This window comes from Trachemys scripta, chromosome 2, assembly GCF_013100865.1.
Source record: "Trachemys scripta elegans isolate TJP31775 chromosome 2, CAS_Tse_1.0, whole genome shotgun sequence".
In the NCBI taxonomy this organism is placed as follows: Eukaryota; Metazoa; Chordata; order Testudines; family Emydidae; genus Trachemys; species Trachemys scripta.
Window position 1 is genome coordinate 184,334,754 of NC_048299.1, and position 17,408 is coordinate 184,352,161.

The following is a 17,408-nucleotide window of genomic DNA, read 5'->3' on the forward strand; positions in this document are numbered from 1 at the left end:
GTTCCTAGGTGAAACATGGCAGAAAAGGAAAGCTCTGGGATGTAAAGATAATACTAACCCGCCTCAAAAGTCCAGCATGGCAATTCTACATCGTCATGATTATTACAACAAACAAACAAAAAGCAAGCACTCACAACCCCCAACACACTCTAGAAGTCTAGCACCAAGCTTCAGAAGATTAATTTAGGGTTTCCAGTCATAGACTAAACATATTCCAATCGCCTATGGCACACATACTTTGGGTGATTAAACTGAGCTTTGCAAACATACAGGAAAATACATACAGTTTGAACTTTTCAAACATATGAGTGGATTATTTTTTTTAAAAGCCATATGGCAGATTGATTTGCTCAGAGCTCTTTCAACTCTTCCAGCGTAACTGTTGAACACCATTACCCTTTGATCTTGATTGAGGACTTTAATGTTTTTGTTACTGTGCATTTGAATAAATCTATAAATATTTTACCAGTGGAGTTAAAAAAAGGATGTTTCTAATATAAATGCATCTGGAGCAACTCCAAGCCCTTACATTTCAGAGCTTATATATGTGGGGAGTGTATAATAGTTTGCACAAACATAACTTTTCACACAAAACAATACACACACACACACACATCCACTTCTATGATAGCTTCCAGTAATTCAGCTCTTGAATGTTTCAGTCATTTGAAAGAAGGTGAGATACATAACAAATCTGATAATGATTCAGTCCTATTAGTGGAATAATTATTTGTATATGACTCATTTCGAGCATCTAGACTTTCCCCGCATTGTACCAGAACTTTGCTGATGAGACAATAGTAGATAGTGTGTGCATTTAATATAGGACAGACCATTCTCCCATCTGGGGGAAGACATCAACCTATACATTGGAGGAAGCCAACGAAAAACAACCAGGATTCTCCAAAGCCACGCTCGATCTTTGGTCTGGTAGTCAAAGCAGCCCCGGCTGGCCAAAGGGCAAGGGAAAGTTTGGCGCTGAAGGGGCCCCTGGGTTGGGGCTTGGCATAGAGGGTTTGCAAGTCGCCCCCCCGTCCGCAGGAGTGGAGCTGGCGCAGTGAATCATGTGCAGTTCTTTCCTTATTGCATTCAGCGCATGGTTTCACCTTCAGATTCTTGTTTGTCTGTGTGTCCTTTCCCAAATAATATTACCTTACGCGAACGAGGTAAGGCACAGGGTGGGGTGGAGTGGGGCAAAATCTCCGTAGGATCCTTTTCTTTTTTTGGGGGGGGGGGCGGTTTGGGGGGATGTGGATCCTCTTAATACGCCCGTGGGAAAAACTTCGCTTTCCCAATTAATGGTTAGTCTTACTCTGTAATTTAAGGGATTTAAAAAATGGTAACTTTGTACTGTTTGCCGAGAAAGAGATCATTGTTACTGCAGTGGTGGTGCTGTTGGGGGAATTTATGGGCTGTATGAGCCTTTTGGCTTTGTACACTTCGTCAAAGGCGGGGGGGGGGGGAGCGGAGAGAGAGAGCTTGAATGCTATATTCATCCATGAAGAAACAAAGAACAAATTGCCTTACTTTAAAGTAAAATGCTTTGGCTAATGAAGGTGGGTGATGGGACTTCAAGCTTTCGAGCCTCGAGTCGCTACTTAAATTATTAAGGGTTTTTGCTGGGTAGTATTGATTCAGTATATGCATGAAATGCTTGATGCCTGGGGTGTGTGTATATGTGTGTGTTTCCCCTTCATTTTTTAGTTGCTCTCCCTTCAGCTACGCGTATATAACTGAATGATAAACATTACAAGAAGTATACAGCTTATCAAAGGAAGTTGGGGCGGGTGGGGGTGGAAAACAAGTATTCACGAATAGACACTGGAACGCTGAGAAGGGCTTGAAGGACAATGTGTAGCAATTACTTCCAGAAGATGAAAATAGCCCATGGGGGGCGGGTGGGGTTGGGAGAGGGAGTTTAATGTTTATATTTTTAAAAAGGACAGAGAGAAAGAAGAGTAGAAATAATGCAATTCCAGACATTTTGTGCGATAAAAGCTTTCCTCCTCCCCCCTCCTCCTCCTCCCACTATCTCCAGTGAGAATTAGCATACCAAATAGTTGCGATCCTAATTTAAATTAAGATGCTTCGACAAGTTTAAGAAACTTTGTCTGGCTAAACTTTGTGGTAAGAGAACAAGTTGGGATATTAACATAGGCTGAATGTGTATGGAAGCTCATGTAGAATGACAGTCACCCTGTTGTTTTTGCTCTAAGACCAGCTAACCTCTGCAATTAACTACTCCCGAGAAACCCTGGCTTTTCAACTGAAAGGTGCTGGTTAGGAGTCAGCACGATTTGTTATGAGCGTTAATAAGCTCCCAGCAGTAGACAAGTATCTTCTGGGGAATGTGCATTGTGTGTCTATGTCCATTACGCATATAGCTAAAGAGACACTTGGATACTAGATGTTCAAAAATAAATTTGTTCAGACTTCTTCCTAAACATGAACCCTGGTCTTTATTTAATCCAGATGCAGTATTCCACCCCCAACCCCATATTTGCTGCCTTATTGTTGGTTTACATTTTCTGAAAAGGCGACTGGTGTAACCTGTGGAATTTGAAATGCAAATAAAAGCCTGTGGGAGTTGAGGCAGAACAAATCAGCATTTATAAAGTGAAAAAGATTTAATGTCTTTGAAACCATTGCAAGATTTTTATAAGAACGGAATCGTGACGTCAAGTCGTTTGAGAAAGATTTTTTTTTTTTAAATGTCTGAAATGCGGGTATGTGAAGTGCTTACAGGAAAAACAGATTACAAGATTAACATCTGTTAACATGATCGTTTATCTACAGCCAAAAATAGGTCAGTCCTTTCTTAAGGAAATACGACTGCTGGGCGCATGATTAAATAATGAATTTAGACTAATGAGTTAGATACAGTCCGTGTGTGTTATAATCTGACCTGTGATAAAAATATTTAATTCAGAGACCTTTGGAGATCATTGTAAGGTCAAAGTCCCTTTTTAGGGAGAGGCACAACTCTCCCTCCTCTTCCTCCCACCCCCCTTTCTTCTTCTTTCCGTTCCTTATTGCTAAATGTTCTCCATCTCCTCCTCCCCCACTGAAGCAGTAATGAATGTTTTCCATCTCCAGTATTGTTAAAGGACACCAACTCTTTCCGTGCAAATGGCTAAGTTTCCTAAGCTCTGGGGTTGTTTTGTCATTAACTGAGACAGTGGCAAAGAAGAATAGGAAACGCCGATGCAAAGTAGCTCTCTGCTTTGCATCTGCCTACCCCCTAACTGTGATTGACAGCCCAAGCCTCCAATCGCCACTTCTTCCTCTCCCTAGCACTGAGTGCATTTGTGTTACTACTCAGACCTAGAACCAGGCTGCTTTATTTATTTACACATACCTTGGTGTGTGTGTGTGTATAGATAGAAATCTGCATAGGTACATCAAATCTCATACAAGACAACCATATACCTCTGGTAGGTCCATAATAATGAATATGTGAAGAGTCAGCATATGAGAAGATTTCAAGTAACAAGTTGAGACCTGCTGGAGGAGAAGAAATATAAAATGATCTCTAGCTATATTTTTACAACAGTGTTGCAGTCATACCCATGTGAGGCAAATGGTGTATTGACGTCCAAGAGTTACACCCATTCTCAGGTCATCGTTGTTTTAGCAATCTTCACAGTAAATTATTTTTTTAAAGTGACTGCAGAGTGCTCTTATGAAAATCACTTTGGGCCCTATGGAGCAATCGATTTTTAGACAGAATTCCTCATTGATTTCAGAGGAGATTGCTGCTGAAAAATTAGAATGGTCTTTCATACCGGGAAGTAAAACAAAATTATCATGTTTCAAACTTTTTGAAGTTTTTGTAAAGTTTTTTTTTTTTTGGAGGGGATAAATATTTATTTAGTTCAGTGCAAATCCTTGAATTTAAAGCTCATTGCTCTAATAGAATAAAAATGCTGCTGACCAACAGTCTCTATGAATAATGGTCATTTCTAGACTACACAATAGGCACATTCAGTAAAGGAATGCCTGTCATGAACCATACCAGGTTTTGTGCTTAGTTAATCCTCTACCCCAGCTTCACTCCAAATATTGATGTTATAATTTTATTTTTGTTTGGTGTATCAAGAATGTGCTACTTGTAAGTGCAGTGATCCAGACCTTCAGTTCGAGTTTAGCATTTTCTGTGCTTAAGGGTGGATTGTCATTTATCTGTTGAGCTCTTATGTTGTATAATTACGGTAAAAGGATGGGTGGGTTAGAGGTAGGACAGTTAAAGGACTAAATGCAACCTTTTGTATAAAACAACTGCCCAATTCACTCCGGAGATGGCCAGAATTACTCCTTGTAGACGGAGCCCAGAGGATGTCCAAAGAGGAGCCTTTATTCTTTGGCCTTGTGCCACATACTTTATTTCATGCCTGCTACACTAAATGAGTTAACTACCAAAGGGTTTTTCATTAACTCGACTTGGCAGCCACATATTTAACTTAAAAAAAAAAAAAGAGCGTAACTTAATTTAAAAACGGGTCTGAACAACACAGCGTGGAAGATTTTTACTCCTATTCAGCCTATTTTAATACCAGATTACCTTTGTGCCCCTCCTCTTCTCCCCAACCCCGTGGGTCTGGTGCTTTCAGAGAGGCTTGTTGGGATGGGAAAGGGAATTGCTCGACTTTGTCTTGACCGTTGTATTCCTGTGTTGCATTAATAGCCTGCATCGCCTGGAGGAGGCAGAACACGAATGCAACAAAAAATGCAACGGCTTTCAGATTGGTTGCTGTGGTAGAGGTGGTTTTGCAGGGCTGATGTGGCTGGAAGGTGTGTGAGAGAGAGAAGGGGAGGGTTTGTACCTGGGCTGGCCGCACGAGGGGAGCGGGCCAACCCCAGCAGCAGCTTGTTGCTGTGTGTTCAGTGCTGAGGGAGGGAAGCAGGGAGGAGTTTGGCTCGGGCAGCTCTTGCATTCAGTTGTCCGCCTTTATAATGTAGCCAGGACGTCACAGCCATGTACTGTAACACAAGAAGTTAAAGAGGCAGAGGGGAAACAGCCACCCCTCAACTTCTAGCCCTTAACAAAGGCAGAGGCAGGCAGGGATCTGTCAAGAGACACAGGCGCCGAGAGGGGAGGAAAACACAACTGGTGGGGCTCGGAGAGATCCAGGGAGGCCCAATTAATGGAGGAGGAACGTTTTGAGGAGGCGAGGGAGGGGGCAACTGAGCTCAGGCGGCCCCAGCGTTGCCCTATTGGATTACGTGGGGATCTCGTTGCTGGTGAAGCATAGTGGCGTGCAAGGTAATTTACTTTCTATTTTAAACTCCACTTTGTTATTATTGAAGGGAAAGCGGGGGGGGGGGGGGGCGACTTGTTGCAAGGCGTGGCGTGCCCAGAAATAATTACGTAAGTATTCAAACCGGCTTGGTGTTGCTGACAAGAGGGGCAGTTTGTTCTAATGGCAAGGAGGGAGTTTGTTCCTGACAATGTATCGATTTGGAAAGCTTGAGAGAAGGGGATGGGGAGGAGGGGGTGAAACAGAGAGAAACATCGCTCTCTGTCTGTGGACAGATGAAACTTGCTTGCAAGGAACCCAGATGTATTTCTGGGCGTGGGATAAGGCACTAATACAGTGTAGTTCTGCAAAACAAAGGGGAAGAATGGTAGCTGAATTGCAGTTTTCCTGCGTTCACATTACACTGTTGGGCTTTTTTTATTTTTAAAAAATCTCTGATAACACAGATGAACGGACACAAGTACTGATTAATTCTACTGTATGAGTGAGTCACAGAAAATCTTTATCTTTCAATATTATGGTGCCACTTTCTCATTAGTGAAGGGAGGACTTTTATAGTTCGTTTTCAAGTGTTCTGTAGCTGGAATGCCCAGGAGACAATTAAAAGTGGGATCAATTTTTTTAAATGCTATTAACTCCAAAATATCACACTAAAACAAAGGTACTTCATTTCATGTAGTAATGTCCATTAATCACATAGATGTGAAGTAAATACCATTTAAAATTGTTCTCTCAGGCTGAAGGCAATAATTATGTTCCTTTCCCCAGTAAAATCTTGTCTGTACAGTAATCAAAATGAAACTGTTCTTCATGTAGCAGATAAATACTTGTATAAGCTATTTAAATATTTTTGATGCTAAGGTAACATAGGCATCATACATATGTTTTGGTTGCTGTGGAAAAACAACAACCCTCATTTATGTAGTGTTGCTTCGTTTTATGTCAACATGTCCTTCAGTTGTGTCAAAACAAAACCTGAAATAAGCTGTCCTGTTTATGCTTTTCTGTTTGTGTATGTGTAGATAGATAGATATAGATATATATAAAATTGAATGTACTCTGTCAGGTGGCGAGAAGAGATAAAGAATGGAATTTATCTGAGGTTTTTCTAGTAAAACTGGAAGCTGAAGTTGTATAGGAACACCTGTGGTGTAATTAGTATTACAGTTCAGTTATTCAAGGAGACATCTTTAGTTTCACAAGAATAACTGCCATAGCCATCTTGAATAAGCTCTGTGTAATAAAGTGATCTGCATGTATATTTGTTTTACTTTGAAATAGTGGTATTATGTATACCTTCACTAGTTCTCAGACATTATAAAAGACTCTTTTCAGTTGTATCTAATAATCCTCTTCTGAATTCATTTGCAGGGCCTTGATCCTTTAAAGTCCAATGATGTGATATCCTGGTTAGCAAGACATATTCTGCATTACTAATGAAAAAAATAAAACCCAAAACTATGATCAGATTGCATTAATTTGAAGTAGTTGAACAGTGCTGATAGAAAAAAAATCTGAGAGAGAAAATTTAAATAACGGTCTTAAAACACTGACTGATATAACAGATGGGTGTCCAACACTTGTTGTATATCAACAAAGAAGTGGTGCTCATAAATTAGCATAGCTTCTTTCTAAGAGGTTTTATAGCTCATCGTGACCTTTTAAATTGCTAAACATTACTAAAACAATATGCATCAAGAGCTGCAGTCTCTCACTAAATATGACTGATTATTACTCAGTAGTCTGGGAAAATGAAAATAGTTTACATAACTAGTATTAATGCTATCTATTGTTATGACCTCAATAACTGACTTGCTGCCTGGAATGGAGTTACAGCAGTGACATTTAACTTATATAGATTAAAGTTTCCCAACACAGTGAATATCACCTTTTAAAAAAAAATAGCTATATCTTATTTTTCTATAAGTAGTCATAGCACAGTGCCATCACCAAGATCTAATAAGACCAGTTATCATCACAGAAATAGTCAGTGAACAGATAAAAATGATTGTCATCATTCCAAATGTTCTTTGCTTGTCAAACTGCCCTTAGCAGCAACTTTTCTCCATTGAGTGTTACTCCAGCAAACATAGAGACTCCTCTCACCCCTCCCCCAAGAATTATTTGAGAAGGAGGAAGGGGACCCGATATGCCTCACTTGAGTGAAAAATGAGAACCCGTTAAAATTATACTTTCTTGGTGATGTTTGTGTGGCATACATTTGATGGCATGAAGTAGGACAGACTGGAGGAGTATAATCAGATGAATGATGTAGATGCTAACTTTTGTAAACTTTGGGCAGTCTGTTTATTTAGCTTTCTTAAGGCCATTAAGTGCACTGGGCCAAATCCTCAGCTGGTGTATATTCATGTAGCTCCATTGACTTTATTGGAGTTACACCAGTTTATACCAGCTGAGGATCCAACCCGATTACTTTTACACTGTGATTTTTTTCCCCCTACCCTTGTGGAAGAAAATATAATGACCATACTTATTAAGGGCTTGATCCAAAGCTCACTGAAGTCAGTAATAGCTTTGGAGGGCCCCAATACTGCAGAGACGTACTTATACCCTTAACTTTACCCACCACTTACTTAATTGGGATGATTCATAATGTGTTTTTAAAGAAAAAAAAAAAAGCAAGTGTGTAAGTCTTTAAAGGAGCTTGGCTCAAGTTTGTAGATCCCATACTCAGATTGGAAAATTGTGTTTAGGGTGTCCAACTGCATTATGTCTTAACACCATAACAGTAGGAAGCTGAAATACAAACTGATTGCATATAGCAGGAAGAAACTTGCCTGAGCCTGTGCATTTAACTCGTAAAATGTGCTTGTTTATATTTTTAAGACACAAGTGTGAATGTGTAGATGTATGTGTTTTAAGGATGAACATGTATTAGATTTCTACCAGAAATGGCATTAAAAAAATCCCCCACTGTTTCTCTTTTCATAACTGTGCACTGTTTGTCAGTTTGGCAAGAATGTATGAGCCTTTTTATACTTGCTTTTGCCTATGAGCTCAGTGCTGTCCTCTGGTATACATGTCCTCCGCGCCTATTGACTTCAGTGGGAGTTGCATGAGTGTATCTCAGGGTAAAATTGTGCTCTGTATATTTCAATAGCGGAGATTCCAACTGTTTGGAACCATGGTAGATTGGAAACTATGAGCTATCTTAACTTACTTTTTCTATAGCCATAAACTGCATCCAGATAATTAATGACTGGATGGCAAAAAACAGCAGAAAGTCAAATTTATTTGATTAGGCATCTGCAATATAAATATTTGAACCTTGCAGCAACATTCCTTTTTCAAAGCAGACATCTTACATGATGTAAATGTTTATACATTTCAGTGCTAGGATAAAGCTGTTATGATTCAGTCACTTAGGGCAAAATTCTGTTTTTGGTTACACCACTGTAATTGCACAGTAACTCCACTGTAATCAATGCAGTTACTCTGGAGTTACATGGGCATAACTGAGAGCAGAATTTAGCCCTTAATTTCTTAAAAGAAAAAAATGGAACCCTCCCTTTCCCAAGATTTGTACTAAAAATACTCTCAGCAGAAATGATTTTAATAACTTTGGTATGACTGAACCTGCTCTAAAATGTACTAGTGGATCATGGTTCAAGTAGTTAACATTGCCACAGCTTTCATTAGTATTGTAGTACTTGAGTGCATGTTTACTTTCATTACCTGACTGTAATCCTGCAAATGTTCTGTCTCTTGGCTTGCTAAACTTGCTTTCCTGTCTGAGGCCTCTGATGATGATTACCTAACATTGATGATTAATTTTGCTGTTGCTGTTTACACCTTAACTCAGGTATCAGTAGAGCTACATCAAAATTGGTACACATTTCCTATAAACAGTTTCTCCCTACATTCCAGAAGCTGGTTTACAACAACAGTTCTTATGCAAACAGTCTCAGGATATTATGCATGTGTTACTATGTTTTGAAGGGATATTGGCAAATTCTGTCTATTTACATGATGATAAAGTTACATATTTAGGTTTGTTAATGAATTCAGTGGTCTAAATTGTTTAAAACCTTATGGGAAGAATTAACAGAGACTTTTAATATGGATTCAGAATTACTTATGTTGAGCTGAGTATTTCAAAAGTATTTTGATTTTTGCCAACCTTTCACTAAAATGATGACTTGTTGGAAATAATTGAATTAGTACCATCAGTAGAATATTATATTTAACACTTGCTTAACAAAGTCCACATTTTACTATAGACGGATATAGAAGCCATAGCCCAAATTTTGCTGTCATGTATACCAGCATTGTTATCCATTGTTACTCTGAATTTACACTGATGTATGTGAGAGCACAATTTGGCACATAGTGCTTAGCTTCTCATTAAAGTTGATACAGTTACTAAATACATTTCAGATCTCTAAGAAATGTGTATTGTCTATCTCTTATCTGTCCGTTTTCTTTACATCTTGCTGTCTGGCGTTTGAGCTTTCCTTTCTACATGGTGGCTGTCATGCTTATGTCTAGAAGGAAATGTTTTCCTCCATCATATTTCCAAATTGCAAAGTACTGTAGTATAATTTTGTGGCTACCAAAATTTTTAAGGGCAGTTTCTGAAGTGATCTAGCTTTTAATCTTTTTTTTTCCAAAATCAAATGGAATCTACAAAGCATGTACAATTACAATCTGCAACTGTTCTTAGAATTCAGACATGTTTAGTATATACTACAGTGATGAAAACAAATACTTAACACACAGGGTAATGGCTGGATACAGGTAATTTAGAAAAACCAGTAGCATTTACTCCAGTTACACTACATCTATTTCATATATATTCATTCTGATAGATTGCTTCAGTCTTTTTTTGTGTGTCTGTAGCTAACAAAATAATATATTTCATGAAATTACTGAAAAGAATGTAAAGAAGATATGAAAGATCTATGCATCAGGCAGTTCAGGATCTGAATGTTTGCTGAATATAAGACCTACTAATGTATTTTAGTGTTTTCAAGGCACAAGTACATATTTTTCTTTTCCAACAGGTAAAGTAAAAGGAACGCTATTGAGTTGGCACGTCAGTTTTACTCATGTCAGATCAGGCTCCTTGATATGGCTGCACTATTATTAATTTTTTCCCCTTTGTTCATTTAAAAGGATGGTGAGCAGGGAAATGGTGTTAGCTTTGGGGACATACTGTGACAGACTGATGGAAATTGAGGTGCTGTTTTTATTTTTAATTTATTTTTAATTTATTTATCAACCCTGATTTAAAACAGTCCTCAGGTTTCAGAGTTTTTTCCAGTAGTATGACACTTTCCAAAATGTGTCTTGATCACAATTATAGTTAAAATTAAAAACATTTTCCGTGCTTGTCATGTTAAAAATAGATTTTTTTAAAGGAAATTATTCATGTTCTTTGTTTTAAAAGGGCAACATGTGTGTTTCTTCACCATATGGTAGCATTTAACCCATATTGTATGAACTGACTAGGAGTTTCATTTAAGTGTTGATTTATTTCAGTACTTCAAAATGTTCTTTGTCTGAAATCTAGTACAGTAAATGATGCTTTTAAGGTTGTGCAATGGAACGCTGTGTTTAACAGTTGTGCTTTGCTGTTACAATGATACTAGGTTAATGAGTAAGCGTTTTTTTTTTTTTATTCTCAAATAATTTCCTTAAAAATAATCCAGCTCTGAATGTTGAAATGATTTGTGGGAAGACTTATTCACAATAGTCAATGACACAATATGGTGTCAAGAGTTGCAGGGTGAAATGTTGCAGTCTCTGCTGGCTGAAACTAGAGCTGCTCCTTTGATGGTTGAGGATATGCTAAGCAAGATTTAGTTTTAGTGCCCCAATAGTCTGCCCACATTAAAAGGTGCATTCTTGTTCACTTTGGTCTAGACTGTGAAGTATGTATGTTGGTGAGCAGACCAGTATTACCAACCCCAAGTATTATAAAACCATCAGTCAGCCTCCCAAAAATCATGGGATTAATTTAAAAATCATGTGATTATTATTATTATTATTATTTTTAAAGAAAATACATTTTGAGTTCTTTTGTTTGCTTTCTCGGTTTTGAGCCTTTAGGGCTCACATTTTCTATCTTCACTGCAGCCACGAGGCCTAGATGTTTTTACAATAAAAGCTGAAATTCTCCTATTGTTATTTGACTCCAAGAATTAGGACTTTAATGGAACACCAAATATTATTAGACTTGCGATAAAATTGTCAGAGTTGGCGACATTTAGTTACGTACATAAGTACCCATTGACCAAAGTGGAACTACTTGTATGAGTAATCAATTGCTCTCCAGTATGTGTAAGGGGCTTATAGTCTGTCCCTTAGTGAGGTCTTTTGTGGCCTTAAAGTATACCCTTGAGTAGAAAAATATTCGAACATATCCGTAATGGTGCACTGTATAAAAGATATGTTGGCTTCTTGTAGTTGCAGATTGTACTCTTAATAAATTAATTTGTACTGTGATTTGTAAGTACATGCTACATTTCTTAGATCATGTCATTGGAAGAGCTCTGTATAATACTTGTACTAACCTCAGGAAAATAAAACGTGAAATAAGATTTCCAACCTCCCTCCTGTTTTGAAACCATTGAGGTGTGCACTGGGGAGAATCTGTTCCTCTTGATGTCTCCTTGAATGCCACTACAGGTTTCATATATTTTCATACCTGGTCCCTTGCAATGTTTTGTATTTAGTCCTCCCTATCATTGTTTAATAGCAATACCTTGTTGACACCATATTTAATAGCAATACTAATGTTGATTTCAGGGACAACGTATTTCAAGGGAAAAAAAGAGATAAATGTGTGTTCATTGATTTTCAGGAAAACCTGTAGGGACAGAATAAATACATGCTGCATGTAGATAAGCCCTGGTTCCTTTTCTTATTTTCTAGATGAGTTTTACCTCTGTAAGTGAACGCTATGAACCGTGATGCATAATTTATATTGACATTAACAGTGATACTAGAGGAATGTTTTAATGCCAGTTTGAGAAAATATCACAATTAATGTTGATAACCCTGGTCCCATTAAATTGAAATTGATTTTAGTAGAAACATCCATGCCTGTGGCATGACCATAAGTGGTATGATGAAATAATTCACTCCTTTTCATAATGCCAAGCATATTGGAGAGTTCATGTTATCATGAACAGTGCACACCAGGTGTCAAATGACTTGACAGATATACAGCTTCACTTCTGAATGGTTTCTTCCAATTAGAAAGTAACAGTTTTTAAAGGGATCAACAGAGGAACGGTGGTCTCTGAATTCTGTAATGTCAACAGGTGTGTTTTTGCTATTGTTATTTATTCAGCTAGTTTTTAATGAGCCACAAACTATTTGGTAAATCTTGGGTAAAGTTAGAAAACAATACTACATGGAAATCGTGGGATTAATGGTTTAGTGGTAGGGATTAAAAGTGGTCTCAGCAAATTACCCTGTTGATAGAGAAGCCAGAATCTGTTAATGGTATTACAAACAGATTGGTTTATCAGTCAGTTATTTTCTAGGTTGATTAGGGATTATAAATTGCTCTGTATTTGTACTACAAAAGTAAATTGTGTTGGGACTGCTAATATTCCACATAGTTATTTTAAATATTAAGAGCAATGTCAGATAACTTTTAAATACTTATTTAGATGGGCATCAGCTGTGCCCAGAATTTTTCCAAAGCGGATGCTTATAGTATTTGGATACCAAATAGGTGACCTGACTTTCTGAGGTTCTGAGGAATGGAAGCTATAAGTGCTTGGGCATCTCTGAAAATCAGGCCATCTATTTAAATGCTTAATTTTAGTGCTGAAATTGTTGGCCTGTGTCTTTTTTGTTTCTTTGCAGAACCTTAGCATGTGTTGGGTGCTTCTGATAATCAAAATGATGTGCACATTCTTTTAAACCAGTAAGGAGTCTGGTGGCACCTTAAAGACTATGCATCCGAAGAAGTTAGGTTTTTACTCACGAAAGCTTATGCCCAAATAAATCTGTTAGTCTTTAAGGTGCCACCAGACTCCTTGTTGTTTTTGTAGATACAGACTAACATGGCTACCCCCTGATATTTTAAACCAGTGGTTCTCAACTTGAGGGTCACAACCCTGGAGGAGGAAGGGAGTTATGAACAGGTGTCAAGGAGTGGTGATCACTGTGCCCTTCCCATTTTGTTGATTGGAAGTGGGGGGAGTCCTGGCTAGCTGAGAGGTGAAGGGGTAGGGGTGAAAGTAATATTAAACTCTTACTGGTACGGGGGCTGGTTCCGAGCCCGCGGAAGGGGCGGAGCTGGGGGGTCAGCCTCCTCCAGCCAGCTCATCCACACTGCTTGGCCCGCGCCACCAGGGGGTCCAGTGGCGATTTAAAAGGGCCCAGTGCTCTGGCTGCTACTGCGGCAGCAGCGATCCCAAGCTCTTTTAAATTGCCAGCCCCAGGGCAGCTGCCCCTTTTGCCCCACCCTGTCGGTGGCCTGGGGGACGCAAAAGGGACAATGACATTAAAGCGGTGCATATGGGCTGGTACCGGTTTCTTACCGGTATGCTGTACCAACCCGTACCAGCCTACTTTCACCCCTGGGAGAGGGGTCTTGGTATGAACTTGGACAAGGGGGTTGAGGTATGGAAGAGGTTGGTTGTTTTAAATAGTGTCTCTTGTGTGCTATATTCTAATTTTTAGACATAAAATTCTCTTCCCATATACCAGTAGTTCATGTTTTTACCATTTATACTTACCTCATAGGTCACTTGCTCCTCTATGCCTATGCATACAACACTTGGTGTAAACTGGCACATTCTGAGAGTCTCCCTGACAGAGAGGAGTCAAAATGGAGTCCTTCAGATATTTGCTGCATCTTTCTACGCTTGTCTTGGGAGATACCGTTGCTTTCACTTTGCTGCCTTGTGCTGATCTGCAGTTTATAGGCTTTTCATTACTAGCCACATTAGGGAAATGCTGTTGTTTGCCACTGGAAGTGAAATGGCAGATAAAGAAAATTGCCAAGTATGATAACTTCTTAGATGCGTCTGGAGCACTGCAAGGAAGATTCATACACTAGACAAAATCGTAATTGTTCTCTAATACTTTGTCTCTTACAAGAGAAGAAGGGGAGGATTCTAGTGCAAGCAGAGAAATCTCAAAGTGGTTTAGATGGAAAGTGGAAGATCAAGGTCGCTGCATAGAAAGCTGGAGGTTGGGCTGCCAAATTTACTTGTTCTCGTGTTAGATGAATGAATAGCTGCAAGGACATTGGTGAGTTGAGTAGTTTGAGGGGAGGAAAAAGGAGTGGAGTCCTTGAGAAGTGTCATAAAAGTTAATTCCTTGCCTTTTTAATACCAGTCTCCTAATCTAATACTCCTGAAAATATTCAATGTTCTTAGTTATTTTGAAGGAGCAGCCCTCTTAGAATGATGAGAAGGATCAAGGCTTGCATCCTCAAAGAGTGTAGGAGGAGATAGATGGTTAACCTTGCTCTTTTGGGTACAGAGTGTGAATTTTGCAACTCTGGAGTACAGGAGATCAGACACAGAGAGAGCAAAATGAACACAGTGAGAGATTAGTTTTTCTTTGACAGGGTTCAGGGTAATGGCAGGAACAACAAGTCTGCCTGAATTTTGGCTTGGGTCCTATCTCTTCCATAACCTAATTATGTAGACTGGGACAGGTTATTAAGCAGCATATGGGGACCCTTTATTCTCTCAGCCAATACTAAGATGGGAACAGTGCCATTTGGGTCACATAAGTCTCGAAAGAGAGAGAATGCAGTCAGGGAGCCTTTGTCTTTGCTTTCCCCATTTCAAGACGATGCATGCTCTTCTTAGATCTCTAAATAAAGAGAAGAGACAAGGAGATATGTGACAGCTAAGAGGACATCAGACATCAAGCAAATTTTTGTTGTTGTCCTTAAGTTTCTGTTTTCACTTTGGTTTGCTGAATGTATTTTAGGGAAGTGTGTGGCACTTAAGAGGCTGAAATTCCTCTGCTTCACACTCTGATTGAATTTAGTCTAGTCTATACTTTTGGCACAATAATTCTTCATAGGACAATTGAAATTTCCTCCGTAACTTTTGAAAAAGAAAATATTTACTACCTTTTGCATAAGAAACACAAATATATTTTTTTCAACCCTCTGCCCCGACCAAAAGAAACCAACTTTACTCCGATTTTTCTCATATTCCTTTGGGGTTTGTGTGGACAGTGGTTGTTTAGTTGGAGGAACCCAAACTTCTCCCATGCTAGGACACACACATTTTGATAACATCTTGGAGCTAGGCCACTTTTGAAATTCTGAAGTTGAACGCACACAGTCACTCCTCTCATTCAGGATAAACTAACAGAACTCTGCCAAGATTAGCTGACGGAACTGTCAAGTTCTGTCAGCTGCCTCTGTTTTCCAGTGCGGAAAGCCTGCTTTGCCACCTCACCAGCTCTGCTCCTCACTCAGACAATAGGGAGCTGGGCTTGGGCAGCAGCAGGTAAAGTGAGTGGGGTTTGAGCAGGGCTTTGGGGTGAATGGAGGATTTTAATAGGAGATGCTTGTGGGTGGGATCCATTTCTATGCGGGGATACTGGGGTGTTTCTCAGAAACCAGAGGCTCTTTATTTAGGCACCAGTGTAGAGACACTTGACCTGAGCTCTGTGGCACACCATTCAGCAGCATTGTAGGGAGCCAGGGAGCGTTAAGCAGCTGTGTGGAGGGGGTTGTTGGATTGTCTTGTGTTTTGTATGGTGCCTAGCACGGTGAGAATGTGGTCCGTGACTAGGGCTCCTAGGTGTTATGGTAATACAACTGATACATAATAATAATGGGTAGAGTGGGGAGGGTGAGGAGTGGAGATCTTTGGGTGGGGGGACTGGTGCATAGAGAAGGAGGGGCCAGAGCAGGTGTGTGTTTGTGTGTGTGTGGTGGGGAGAATGGAGAGGAGTTCCACTTTGATTAACCACCTGTGTTTCATCAGAATTTAGATAATCTCTGATGACTCACTTATGGTTTGTTAGAGTGCACATAGATCTTCTCCCCACTGCTCCTTGCTCCTCACATACTACTCTCACGTAGCCCTGCTCCGTCATATGCACTCCTGGTCCGCACCATGACTCCTACTCTCTGGCTATATTCAGTTTTTAAACACTGACATAAAAAGCCTGAGTAGTCGGGGTGGGGTTGTGGTTTGAGGAAGCATATTGAGGCATGGGGCTGTAGGGAGACATGAAGTGGCGCAACGGGGGCAATCTGGGTCATGCACTGGAGGCTGTGGGAGGAATTGGGCTGTGCCAGGGAACAAGGGGAAGGAGTACAGTTGGGATTAGGGGTCAGGGTATATGTTTATCTTGTATCCATCTGAATAACTTTTAGCATTTGCAGAGATTTCTTAAACAAGTTCCATCGAACAACAAAAAAATTCGTTAACACCGGTTACAATTGCTCAAGCGTTCATACTACCAACTCATTCGTAAGAAAAATCAGGAGTCGAGTCACTAGTTAAGTACACACACAACCTTTGAAATCTACAGTTGTGATTACCTCTTGCATATCCACTGCCCACATCTGCTGCTTCCCTTCACAACCCTAACTCTGACCAGAAACATTGACGGTTGAAAGAAGGAAACATTGGTCTTCTTCATAACATCACCTTAATAACATTGCTATAAACATAAACTATAATACTGAAAAACAATAAATATGAAACAACCTTTTCCACTAAAAAACAATTCCCTTGATTAACAATCATCCAACAGAACCCACTTAAACACAACCATCCCCATACACAATAAACACCTACACTTCTGTGTGACACAAGTTCAACATTTTAGCTGATTAGAAAAGCTCCATTTCTAACCACTATGCTTGGTTGGAGTTAAATTATGATTATTTCTTATTTGTATTCTAGTAGTTCCTAGTGGCCATGACTGAGAGCAGAGTTCCATTGTGCTAGGTGATGTACATACACCAAATCTTCAAGGCAGAGACTGACTAACTTTGTATATCTTTTGTATGCATGTGGTTATATGGCTTTGTTAAATCTGTCATTGACATTCTTTAAGGCATATCTGCTAGCAAGTTAAATGTTAAGAAATAGCTGGTAATTACCAAAGCCCTCTTTAAATTAGTATTAAACTATCACAAATTAAATAAAATCTGCGTAATCTGAAAATTACTGTACATTT

The 17,408-nt window shown here is 39.3% G+C and overlaps 1 protein-coding gene across 4 annotated transcripts in view; it reads left to right on the forward strand.

The window, feature by feature from the left end:
* The first annotated feature begins 1,042 nt into the window (after positions 1–1,042).
* ZNF516 (zinc finger protein 516) overlaps positions 1,043–17,408 on the forward strand; it is a 126,782-nt gene continuing 110,416 nt past the window's right edge. For 2 of the 4 annotated variants that reach the window (XM_034762501.1, XM_034762500.1), the window contains exon 1: positions 4,937–5,263. The gene's annotated coding sequence lies outside the window, so the exon portion shown is untranslated. Of the gene's footprint in view, positions 1,167–4,936; positions 5,264–17,408 lie in introns of those variants that run through there. The other 2 variants (XM_034762502.1, XM_034762499.1) reach the window with 2 other exon arrangements.